Below are 13576 nucleotides of genomic sequence, written 5' to 3' on the forward strand. Positions count from 1 at the left end.
AAAAAAAAAAAAAAAAAAAAAAAGAAAGGCGGTAATGATATATCCACGTTAGGAGCAGGATCTCTTCATTCTGGCCCACCACCTGCCACCCTGTGTTCTGGGGGCCTCCTTCCGCTAGCTAATCACACACACCCACCTTGCTATGGACACTTCACCTTCAGTAGGTGCACCTTACAACTGCCTGGCTTGTCCAGCTGCCCTCTCACCCTGCTGAAAGGAACATAAACAGCTGGTTGTTAACGTGGGGGTTGGAGGGCTTCACCAGTACCAATGGGTTCACGCTCTGAGAGAGAAACAAAGTCTGACCTGCACTGGAAGCCTCACCTGTTCAATCAACAAACGTCAACTGCACATCTCTCAGTGCAAAGCACTAAAGAGACTCACACGAACAAGGCACAGTCCCTGGCACCAAGATGCCTCAGACCTCCAGAAGCCACAAGACCTAGGCTCTCATACTGAGCACACAAAGGAACCCAGGAAAGCCCATGGCCCCCCTCGAGCCTCCATCTTCTCAAGTCCTTAATGCAAACGGAAACCAGACCCCTGAAAATAAAACATCATCTGGAAGGAGCATGGATCACTGCAGGGAAGACTGGCCCCGGGGTCTCTCCTGAAGCTCTGTCTGAGAGAGCATCAGAAAGTGTGTCTGGGGGAAGGGGAGAAGAAGAACTGGTAGTCATGGCAACAAGAAACCGCCAGTTTGGCTGATCAATGCCAGCTCAGAACCGGAGCACAGGCTTCTGCACCCTCACTCGTCTGTCAACGCCCGACCAACACCACATTTCTCCAAGAACCCTGTTCGTGTCCTCTCACTCCCACCTCCTAGGGCCGGGCCAACCTCGAGCTTTTGGCTTCCCAAAGTCCTGTGTAGGGTGAGCTACCATTTTTGCTGAGAAAACTTGTCTGTGAACAGAGCTCTCTCCCTTACTTACACGAGTAACAAATCCACCTAGGTGTTTCAAATTTTTAGCAATGGTCTCTTTCTTAAACATGAGTCATAAAAATGTTCCTGCCTGAATTTCGGAGTCTGCTTCAGCCTAAGGATGAAAAGGGAGAACCGTCTTCAAAGTGCTTTGGAAATGTCGAATCGAAATGGAAAAAAGAATTCGAATGTGGGGGGAAACTATTATTTTTTTCCACGAGACAGGTCCTCAGGTTTATCCCATGCCAGTTTGGCCTTGTTTCAGACAGCACTCTCTTCACTTAATTACTGCCTTTCAATGATCACTGAACACTGCAAACAGCGTGGGGACAAGGGACAAAGCTCACAACCAGACTCGGCTACAAACTTATCCAGCTCAGGAGTCAACTCCATTTGGTGATCGATTATCAGCTTCAGAAGGAATTTAAGGGTAACACAATGGGGGGGTGTTTGGCTTCAAAATGTGGGTGCTCAGAGGGGTGAAGCCACCACTACCCAGAGCAAAGCCTCCTCTGCAGGCCTCTGGATAGCTGAGACTACACTTCCACCATATTTCTGATGTAATCATTTTATTCTGAACAGCTCAGGACCACGGGAAGCAATGAAACTCAAACTATTTCCCTGCAGGCAAATGAAAACATGAAGGCACCCTTCCTGAAGAAAGTTTTCTGTCATGTCAAAAAAAACATGAAAAGATCCGAACTATCAAAGAAAAGAAAACAGCAACAAGATGAATTCATTTCCATGACTATTGTCCAGCACAGCTGCATGGAACTCATTTACATCGCTATTAAATGGCCCTAATAAATATGAATATTGCACAAAATAAAGCACATAAAAGGTCCCTGTCTGAAATATCCAGAAGTACTGAAAACAATAAACCCAGTAGCCCAAGGAATACATTGTTACTTTTCCCTCCCATCAGAGGGACAGTCAATTAGCGGACAATCACGAGAAGAAAGCAGGCATTCTGAAAGCCAGTCATTAGCAGTGCACAAACAGGAATAAATTTTCCAGTGTGAACAATAAGGGCCAGCTGTGATTTCATTACAAACCCGAGGCCTAAACCATGCTTTCAGAAAGCAGTTTCATGACACGAGGCAAATTAGCATTCCACTTCTCCTCGGATCCCGTGACTTCCTTGGAAAGCCCTCTGCCAGTCAGCAGCAGGACATGTCCTCTTGGCACGGAAGGTGGAGGAGGATTCATGGAAGGGACTGGAGCCATTGGCAGCAATCAAGCTGCAGTGCTGGGAGCCTGGCCTAAAACAGCCACAGTAAACTCTGCGCCTAGTCCCTTAGCCCTTTCCTTGTGCCCCGGAAAGTCTCCCAAAGCCCACTCCCACCGCTAACCAAGGCAAACAAGGTAAATGAGTCCCTGTAGAGAGGTGCACATGTGCCTGGTCCCACATGTCCCCTACACCATGAGAGAAAAGCAAGCTCCACTGGCGAAGATCTGGAACTGGTTTCCAACCGGAGCCCCTCTTGGGGCCTAGTGTACCACAGGGCTGGCCTCAATGACCTGCAGAGGCCCTGTTCCCCAACTTGGACTTCAACCCTCAGAGACACCATTCCTTGCATAGCAGAGGAGAGATGTGGCAGACGCCACAGTGGCTTGCCAGGAACCCAAGCACAGTCCTGGTCACATCTGGAAGATGCCGGCTCTCTCCTACAGGGCTGCAGCCCCAGGACTACAGCCTGGCAGGGGTCTCTGAAGCCAGCAGGGGGCTGAGGTTGCAGAAGCTGACAATGCTGGATGGGCACCACCCTCTGCTCGACATGTGGTGTCACCCCAAAGCATAGAGCCTCCCGGGAAAGGCAGGAGATTTTTCTCTCTCCGCATGAATCCATGCAGAGCCCAAAGAGGAATCTTGACGGGAAAAGGAGGATGGCTTCTGGCCAGTTTCCAGCAGACCAGAGAAAGAGCTCATGGAGCTGTGCAGACAGGAAAAGCGAGCTTCCACCCAGAACCACCATGCAGAGAGAGATCCATGTGTATCTTTCAAGAAAATAATGAGTCCTTGAAGCTCTGGAGTTCTTGAAGGATGCAGGGGAAAAAGCAGCATGCTATCACACAAAGAGATGCTGGTCACAAGTGTTAAACATGTACTTATATTTACAGACTCCAAATCTGTTAAGAACAAAGGCTTTGCTTTAGGCCGAGCGCACTGGCTCACACCTGTAATCCCAGGACTTTGGGAGGGTGAAGTGGGAGGATTGCTTGAGCCCAGGAGTTCAAGACCAGCCTAGGTAACATAGCAAGACCTTGTTTCTACTACAAATACAAAAAAAAAATTTAAACTAGCCAGGCATGTTAGCATACACCTGCAGTCCCAGTTACTCAAAAGGCTGAGGTGGAAGGATTGCCTGGGCCCATGAGTCAAGGCTGTAGTGAGCCAAGATCATACTATCAAAAGTAAATAAAAATAAAACACTTAAAAAGGCCTGTAACTTTTTTTTAAAAATTTTTAAAGGCTTCACTTTAGGAAAAGATTTCTTTTTAATTAGAAAAACACTTTATTCTAATTAACTCAAAAAAACCAAAATCACAACAGCTGGCTTAAGGAGGCCACACAAACATCTGCCCAGCTCCAAACACAATACCATCTCAACAAAATTCTACACTGTAAGAACAACCTCTTCCATTGTAATTCTGAAGCAAGGAAGCTATAAATGACAGAAGGGAGGTTTAACTGATGATTTTGCACTTTATACCTTCACTATCAATTATATTTTTATGCTAAACCAGCTTGGTCATGAGAGCCGGTTTCCCATTTCTTCAATCTGACCTTCTTGATGGGGCCAATCCATCAGCACCTCACTGAAACCCTCACAGAGCTTTATGTCACCCTGACTCTGGGCACACTCCAAAAACCGCTTTATCTCATAAAAGCAAGGCTGCTGCTGGTGTGTGGGCTGGCTCCCTGAGGTTCCTGGCAAGTGAGGTCAGGCCTTGAGGGTTCAGCATTCCTTCCTCCACTGAAGCCCCCAGTGAGGGCATGGCCCAGCGTGTGCCCAGCAGCAGAGCCCATGGCCAGGCCTGCTGCAGTGGTTGCCATCTGGGCCATCAGACCTGGCTGCCAGGGAGCAGCAGCAGGTGAGCCAACTGCAGATGTCGGGGCTGCTGCTGGTGGATGAGCTGCTGGTGCTGGCCTGGGTGCAGTTCTCATCTGAGGGGCCCGGCTGGCCGGAGGGGCCATGTGGGAGGTGCAGCTTCAGCTTCTACGCAGCATCGCAAGTACCCGGCGGCTCGGCATCTAGACGTGCGAAACCACCAATCTTTTCTCTTGAGTCAGGGTCTCACCATGTTGCCCAGGCTGGAGTGCAGTTGGCATGATCATGACTCACCGCAGCCTTGACCACCTGGGCTCACGCAATCCTCCCACCTTAACCTCCCAAATGGCTGGAAGTACAGGTGCATGCCACCACACCAGACTAATTTTTGTATTTTTGGTTGAGACGAGGTCTCACTGTGCTGTTCAGGCTTGTCTTGAACTCCTGGGCTCGAGCAATCCTCCTGCCTCAGCCTCCCAAAGCGCTGGGATTACAAGGATGAGCCACAAAGCCCAGCCTTGAAAAAGAGCTTAAAGCAATCAGAAAATGAGCTATACCACCACCCTCCACATTCTTATAGTAGCTGCTTTCCATCCATCAGACGTTACTTCCGTTCTCCAATGGATTCTCTTGTGAAGAAGGACTCCACTAGACTTGTGCCTAAATTTTGCAGAGAGGTACAGGTGGGGCTGGGGGCAGGGGAAGTGGGTACATGCCTCCAGTGAGGAGAGAAGGAACCAGATATGTGGTAGCTTCCCTCTACAGAAATAATCAGCCGTTGGACCCTGGCTGAGGAAATTAACCTCAGTCTCCTCATTTGGAAACTAGATGGACAAGAAATGTAACCATCACTAAACCTCTTCCTAGCCCTGACATTCTATGCAATGTATTTGAAATCCCTCGTTTACTGATTGGTTTTTAAGTGATAATCACAAACCAAACCAAACCAAACCATAGTAAAGTAGAAAATCATTGTTTCCAAGAGCTGCAATGATATAAATCAGGGTCCTGTTTATGAAAATCCACTTCATACATTAAATATACCAAAACTGATGATGAAAAGAGGTGAAAAGACACTAAAACTCTATATATGCATCCATACACACTTATTAACGTTCGTGAACCCAAATGATATCAAAGTTGCAAGTATTCATTTTGGAGGATGTTTCTGCTACATGGAGCTAGCCCAATTGAAGCATAGTAAAACACAAGTCGTATTCAATATGGAGTAAAACACATTTATTCAATACATATTAATGGAGCAACCACCAAACACCAAGCACTATGGCAGACATTAGCCAAACAAAATCAGATACAATCCCTGCTCTCAAGAAGTTTGACTCTGGTGGAAGAGCCAGAAAAACTATCACCCCCCAAAAAAATTGCACAGTTAAAAAAAAAAGGTTTTCATCACCCCCAAGACTTCAAACTGCATTGAAAAATAAGACAATTTATCTCAACTTTTAACTACTATTTCAATGCGTAATATTGGCTCTTAAGGTCTTCAGGTGGTCTATGCTTCAGGAAAAGCCTAGATTTACAGTGATTTCTTCAATGATCTTTTACTCCCTGTTTCATCAAAGTTAAACACCTGTTGCTGGTAGCAGCCTTTGTCTTCAACATTTTCAGTTTAAGTTTTGTGGAATACATTTCTACTTTCCCAAAATGTCTAGTGCATGCTCCCCTGAATTCTGATGTGATGCCAGCTGGCTTTCTTCCTCCTGAAGTGATCAAATAAGTCATCTTGGTTTGTGTCGTCTTCCTTTGACATCTCCCCTGTTCATTAGTACTTGGGAGACAGCTCAATGCCTGTGCTCATCGCCACTTCGTGCAAGGCCCACGGCTCTGCCTTCTCTAAGCATACACCCCTGCCATCACATCAGTCTGTTGGTCCTCTTTATCCCCGTTGACTCCAGCATCTCAGTGCCTACAGGCTCTGAGCAGCGTCAGTCACAGAGAGTGGACTCTGTTGGGGCCAATAACACAAGTCAGGCCATTACTGTGAGAGGAAGGGCTCATTTACGAGCAAGATCATAAAAGTGAGGGGCTTTTAAAACAAGGCCAGCATCTTTCCATAAGGAGCTTTAGCTGCAAATAAATTAGAAACTAAACTCAGAATGGCTTAAACCAAGGGTCAAGTAAACATTTTCTCTGAAGGGCCAGGTAGTAAATATTTCAGGCTTTGTGAACTCTCTGGTTTCTTTCACGATTACTCAACTCTACCACCGCAGTGCAAAAGCAGCCACAGACCATATGTAAACACACAGGCATTGCTGTGTTCCAATAAAACTTTATTTACAGAAAACAGGTGGCTGGTGGCCCATGGGCCATAGTTTGCCAACACTGGCTTAAACAACAAAGAGTATTTCTCTTATAAAACAAGGCAGGAATATCCCAAGGTTGATTAATTTAGTCACTCAGTCATGTACTGAGGCCCTGCTTCCCTCTTCCTTCTGCTGTGCCATCTTACAAAGTACCTTTCCTCATGGTCATAAGATGGCTGCCAAATCTCCAAGAGACACATGCAAACATGGCAACATCCAGAAGTAGAAATAATTTCTTCCCTGTGTATCTTTTTAGGGTAAGGAAGGCTTTACCAGAAGCTGCCTGCTCACCAACAGGGATCACATGTCAACACTAGATGGTATTCCCGTGCTTGTCTTGGAACAGTCAGGATTCACCTGAGTCACACAGGCAAGGGCTAGAACCCCAAACAAAACTAGGACTCTGTCAGCCCAGAAGAAAGAGGAGTGGCTACTGGGCAGACAGTCAACACTGTATGTTGACTGTACTCTTCGTCCTCAGACCTGACTGCCTCCTTTCGGTGACCACCCAGGCCTTCCACGTTTTCATCTCTTCCCTCCCCAGCCCCTCGATGCTGCCTGAAGTCTTACTCCTGCATAGTGCACTCTGCACAACACATGCTCACTAACCTTTAGGATGGAAGGCCATTTGGAAGCTGTTATTACTAGAGTCTCTTCTCAAAACCCCACAAAGGCCCCCACAGCTGATGAAAGAGGCTCCCACAGATGATGAAAACCTCAGTCTGCATTCGGCCTGGCAGCAGGGCCAGACACCCAGCCAACCTCTCCTTCCCTGGTCACACACCACCCTCACTGTGGCTGGGCTCATCTGCTCACTGCTCCCTGGATATACTGGCTCCGCTCACCTCTGTTCTGCGCCCTCACTCTTGCTACTTTCCCGGCCTGAAATGCCTTCCCCATTCATTCCAAATAACCACGGCTGTCTTTCTGCCAAACACAGACATAGAACAGGCAGTCAGATACCTACCAGGGAGATCTGGGTTGGCCTCCTGCCTGCCTCTGCCGCTTGCTGCTGCAGAATGGGACTTGCCCAGAACGGGACTTGTTGTCCTCACCACCAAGCCAGGTCACAATGGGCACTTCACAGGATCACAACAAGGATGAGATATGTGTAGTGACACCATACCTGGCATGCAATCATTTCCTTCCTCCTCCTAAACTGCACCGCCTCCAAGAATCCTTTCACAAACATTCCTGTTCCTACAATTTAATGCTATGTGCATTAGGGTCACCCCATTTCAGATACCTCCCAGCTTTCAAAAGGATAAGCTACATACAAACTTATGATATGCTAATTGAATCACTAGGCTTAAAAAATGAAACAAAGCCTTCCCTGAGCTCCTTACAATTGCCTTTCATGCAACACTATTTAGCTTCAGAATCAGGTAAACAGGCCAAAGAACAGCATTATCTTTCTTTTCCTACAAGTTATTATGAATAATCTTCAACTGTAATTGTTCACCACACTGCTACAGTACAATCACTGACACATTTGACAATGAAAAACAAAAGGCCTCAACAATAGGTTGATATGGAATTGAATAATTTTCTCCCCACAATAAGTAGTAAATACCAACACTCCTATCCACAGCATCCATGGGAAGGAGTAGCTTGGGTGGGCAGGACAGAGAAAACAAAAACCACACTCAAGACAGCGTGGGCAGTCGGCCCACACAGCACAATGAACACCAATAGGAGGGGTCCGCACATGTGGTGTGACAGCAAATGCACGTGGATGCTGACAGGGAAGAATGGCCTCACGGGGATGTGGTTGTTCGGAGTTAATCAGCAAAGGGAAGAACCCAGCAGCATTCAGTGATTCCAAAAGCTTGGACTACATTAACTCAAAACTGTGTATGTTGCAGCGCTTCTGTGAGTGAGGGGCCCAGTGGCCGTTTCTTGAATGTTCACCTATGAATCGCACCTTACTAGCCTCTTCCGCACAGAAACAGCATAGAAACAGTCTGTTACATTCTTTACACTGTCCACAGAAACAGTAGAACTAAGATAATTCATGCATCTTTCATACATTGATTTTCTAGATTGGAAGACTTCTTTCCCCATCACTAACCTATGTCAAGTAATTTTTTACAGATATGTGAATTTCTAGGAGAATGGGAGTTTATATTACATAAACTTCAAAAAACAAATCATGTCTGATATCCAGAACACTTGCTTTTCCTTCTTCCCAGACAGATACTCAAAGTGCAAGCTCAGAATCATCCCTTGACTGAGTAAAGAAAGGCTGCTTCTCTGAGACTCACCGTGGGAAGGAGGAAGCCCCCTCCAGAGCTGCCCAGGAGTTCGCGCTCCTTACTGCCAAGACAGCATCATCATAGCGCTACGAAGTGCCAGAGAGAACTGTTTTAATGTGCAGGGCTTTTGCTCTTAAAAAGCTTGAACACAAGCACTCGACTCCCGTCGCTGAAACATACCACAGCTAGCGAAGGAGCCGCAGTGTCACAGGGCAGCACCCTGCTGTTTAAAACTGACATCACGGGCACTTCCGAGGTGGAGTTCTCAAATACACTCAACTCCAGAGAAGCACGCCCAGGCTCATTAGAGCTCCCTGTGTACGATTCTAGAACTATAAGGGTGCTTTTGATATTTTTTACTGCATGATATGATTGCATTTCGCAGCTGGGGGCAGGCCACTCAGCTACACCGTAATTATTATTGCAGATTACCTGGGAAGAAAACGAGTATGCATTTAAAAGTCTCAACAGCCTACTTTAAAGTACAAATAGTGACCAGGACGGATGAGTGCCTTCCCGAGGGGACTTTCTTCTGAGTCGAGTCAGCAATTACTGTTTGTAAATGATGCTTCTTTTTTTTAACATGTATTTATATATTCAGTTCAGGGTTAGGTATACAAACATTGATCACGCAGGTACCCTTGTGGAGGAGGGGTGCCCCTCCCTCCCCAGCAGCTCCCCTCAACTGCCAGTCCCTCCCCACCTCCCTGACAGCTTTGCCTCCAACACCACATGAAAGCAATCGCCTTCCTTCTTCGCATCACTCCACATTAACTGTGCTGCTTATTGATGAAAACTAGTTGAGCACAACCTCTCTGAACTATCAAAATCTCAAATCTGTACATTGAAAATGAGCAAGATTTCCAAATATGGGATCACAAAAATGTTAAGCACAGCTCTGGTGCATAAAAGGTTGCATCAGGCAGGAATCCGGGCAAAAGAGAACCAGCTTCATAACACCAGGGGCAAAATCCTCCCTGCCCTGTGATTAGACTGCTCGGTATCATGAGTAAAATAAAATTCCACTATAAAACCTCAGTGCTTTGCCAACAGAGTTCAGAGCTCTAACCAGATCTCCTTCTCGGCAATGACACTTTAATTTCATGAGGTGAGACCACTATCTGCCTGTGTTTATTGAGTGAATCTAAGACTGCTATAAATAATAAAAAGACAACTTAAAAAGTCTAGTGTCGTGGGATATAAAAATGATTTATGACAGAATCTCTTACTTCCTACATTGCATGGTGATTCTATAAAGACAGGACTGACTGATGGTGAGAAGTCTGTCCGCTGGTCAGCTGCAGTGTGAGATTCTCCCTGTAGGATTTATGAATAGACCCCTAAAGACAATGAAAAACATCATTACCTTTCTGGGCATTTAAAGTATCTTGAAACTAACATGTCTTTATGGCATTTCTTTAACTTTCTTACATATATGGAGGACCCTCCAAAATTCCGAAATGTATTTATAAAAAATACTGTATTTATTCTTTTTTTTTTTTTTTTTTTTGAGTTGGAGTCTCACTCTGTCGCCCAGACTGGAGTGCAGTGGTCGCTTCCGGCCACCGCAGCCTCGACCTGCTGGGCTCCGACAATCCTTCCACCTCAGCCTTCCAGTAGCCGGAATTACAGGCATGCGCTACCACGCCCGGTTGATTTTTTGATTTATTGTAGAGATGAGGTCTCGCTGCCCAGGTGGGTCTCGAACCCGCGGGCTCAGGGAATACACTCACCTCAGGCTCCCAAAGGCGCGGGATGACAGGCTGAGACACCGAGCTCGGCTATTTCTTATATATTTAAACTTTGGTCACCTTCAAAGTACACACCACTGGATGCAACGCCTATCGAGATGCCTTTTTCACTGCTCAAAATAGTTTTAAACTTGTACATTTTGATGCCTTTTAGTCCTGCCATTTTTTGTTTCAGATCTTCCACATCAACAAAATGTTTCCCTTTGAGGACTTTTTTCATCCAAGGGGAATAAAACAGTCGGTCGGGACAAGAGCAAGTGAATAGAGAGGATGAGGCAGGGTCATGCTGGTTTTGGTCAAAAACTGCAGAACACTCAGCATAGTGTGGACAGGTGCAATGTCATGGTAGAAGAACCAGTCAACTGGTTGCCACAGCTCAGGATGTTTCTTCCAATAATCGAGATGCAACCGTCTCAGAACTTCCAGATAAAAACTTTGGTTGGCCATCTGATCCGGAGGAACTAATTCCAACTGTACTACAAGGGGCCTGCCCTCCAAAAGATAATTCTGGGGTTTTGGGGGGCCTCTGTATGACATGCATTCATCCAACCATAACAGCCCAATATTTATTAAGGGCTTTCTCTATGCTCTAGGTGCTAGGGATATAGAATAAAGAATAAAACAAAATCCCTGCCTCATGAACTTTCACATTCTAATTTATGACACATCCAATAATTATTAACTGAGCTGTTATGAGCTCCTGAAACACACAGAATCCTACGTCAGAAGTCCTGGAATTACAAATTCACAATGAAAAAGTGAAGTGGGTGTCATGGGCTGACCTGTGTTCCCCGCAAAGTTCATTCGCCTTGAAGTCCTGATCCCTAGGACCTCAGAATGGGACCTTATTCAGAGACCGGGCCTTCTGAAAAGGCAAAAAAGTTGACCGAGGTCATTAAGGTGTGCCTGATCCAGCGCAACAGTGTCCTGTGAGAAGAGGAAAGCTTGGCATACACAGAGGGATACCATGCAGACATGAGGGGAAGGCAGCATCCGCAAGCCAGGGAACCAGGCCTCAGGAAGATCACCCCAGCCTTGATCTCACACCTCCGGCCTCCAGAATCATGAAAAAATAAATGTCCAATGTTTAAGCCACCCAGGCCATGGTATTCTGTCGTGGCAGCCCTGGGAAGCCAACACAGCGGGTAAAAAGGGAAAGGTGGAGAATAACGAATTTTAAGAATATCTTTCCCTACAATGCTGAGAACCGCTCAATGAGCTACAAAAACCAAAATGCTATGGCTGAGTTCTAAGATGTTTACAAAAACTATCAAGAGAGGTAAGTGGTCAAAGGGAAAAAGGACTGTCCTTTCCTTCCAGGAAGATGAAACCTGATGCTGGCCCCTAATGCCAGGTTCCTTTGCAGTTGAAGAGCTTGTGACTGATTGCCTGTGTCACATTCCCCCAAATGCAAAGTCTCTTTTTATCTTTTCCCCCTCTAAGTCATGCAGCCAAAACCTTTCGGTTTCATGTCTCGTCCTTTTCAGTAAAAGCAGGAGAAGGTGGTTTGCATGTGGACTACATGAAATAGCCAAACAAGTACTTTTAAAACTCAATGTGCAATAAAGTTTGGATTGTGTCATCAGTCATCCACTGATTTAGAACTAAGGAGAGTTCCACTTCCCATTGCAGCATAAAAACAATGCATTATTAATAAGCTAGCAGAAATTCCAATCCTTTATTTTTTCTTTGTAAAGGGGATTTCAAACCTCCAAAAGGAGAGGAAACCAAGGCACCATGAATTCCAGAACTTCTGACCAAATGAGATCATCTACTTGGGTGTTTTCTTGGTCCAAACCAATCCCCAAATGATAAAGCCTTTGTCAAAACAGTCAGTCAAAAGTCCTCCAAACGTCTTCTCTTCCCTCTTACTCCAGATGCTCCCTGAATTACAATGGGGCTGTGTCCCGACAAACCCATTGCAAGTTGAAAATATCTAAGTTGAAAACACATTTCAAACATCTAACTTACTGAACATCATAGCTTAGTGTAGCCTGACTTAAACCATGCCCAGAACACTTACATTAGCCTACAGTTGGGCAAAATCATGCAACACAAAGCCTATTTTATAATGTGGTATTAAGTAGCTCATGTAATTTACTAAACACTGTAAAGTGAAAAACAGAATGGTCCTATAAGTCCTTGAAGTACAATTTCTACTGAATCCACATCACATTCACACCACTGTAAGGCTGGAAAATCTTAAGAACTATCCTAACTTGGGGACCGTCTGTATAATTAATTCCAACTCTCCACAAAGCCAATACTTCCCCGTCTTTAGGAACAACATGTCTCCAGGCAGAGGGACTGTCTCTTGACTCCTTCAACAATCACTGACTGAGGACATGTCATGTCTACTCTGTCTCTGTAGCTAAGTGCTGAGCACAAGGTGTCAATAAACAAACGAGGGAATAAACAGACGGAGTTGTGCCTTGAGGACTCTCCTGGCCACCTCAAAACTTCTGCTTCTGTCTCCAGGACTCTATAAACGAGGCTCCTCCACAAGGAGGCATTTTCTCGGAGCCTTCAGAACTCCTCAGTCCACATAAACCTGCAAGTCATGTCCATCTTCTCCAATAAGCAAGTCCTTCCTCCCAACTGCGGGACACAGCTTATAGAAGACAGCAAAATTCAAGCTCATGGAAGTTCACCAAGGGCATGTTAAGTTGCCCACACTGCCCATCAAGAGGACCACACTCAAACACGGCTGGCCTCGCCAGCGGGAAGCATGCTGTGTGGGCTGCTGTGCAGACTGGCATGCGCTGTACTCCTAGCATGTAAGTTACCGTGGAAATAAAAGAGATACATAGCTCCAAAAATAGCCCAGCTGCATGCAACCGAGAGACTGTGAGACACAGAATGGTCGAACTTCTTTTAGGTATTCTTTTGCCACAAAAAGAGCAACATTTAAATTAAAATTAAACAGGAATATCTACTTCTGGCGGGACATGTCATGTTTCTTACCTTCTAATACATGAAAGGCAGTCGAGCCAAAGACCAAGCTTGTGCCTGAGTAATGAGTCAGAGGAGCTGTGACCACACAGCTGTGACCACTCTGTGGGCAGAGGGCCCTCCTCACCCAGGTGGTGTGCCATGGAGAAGACAGACGGCAGGAGCTCTCTGCACGTGCCTGCGATCAGCACCTGCTCCACCTAAAACCTGACCTCAGAGCAGCTCCGGAAAGAGACTGCAAGTCTCCACCAGCGGGACAAGCCCAAAGCAGTTCCTGAGCCTAGGAGCCTTCAGGACAGGGACTGCCAGAGAACACAGT

The 13576-nt window shown here is 46.0% G+C and overlaps 1 protein-coding gene and 1 pseudogene across 1 annotated transcript in view; both read right to left on the minus strand.

Moving 5' to 3' along the window:
* PRKCA (protein kinase C alpha) overlaps positions 1-13576 on the minus strand; it is a 468463-nt gene that overhangs the window by 355114 nt on the left and 99773 nt on the right. The gene's annotated exons all lie outside the window — the stretch shown is intronic.
* Positions 3676-4154, minus strand: LOC103269992 (annotated as a pseudogene).

Source organism: Carlito syrichta, unplaced genomic scaffold (genome assembly GCF_000164805.1).
Source record: "Carlito syrichta isolate Samal-C Ts95f unplaced genomic scaffold, Tarsius_syrichta-2.0.1 Scaffold309696, whole genome shotgun sequence".
Classification (NCBI taxonomy): Eukaryota; Metazoa; Chordata; class Mammalia; order Primates; family Tarsiidae; genus Carlito; species Carlito syrichta.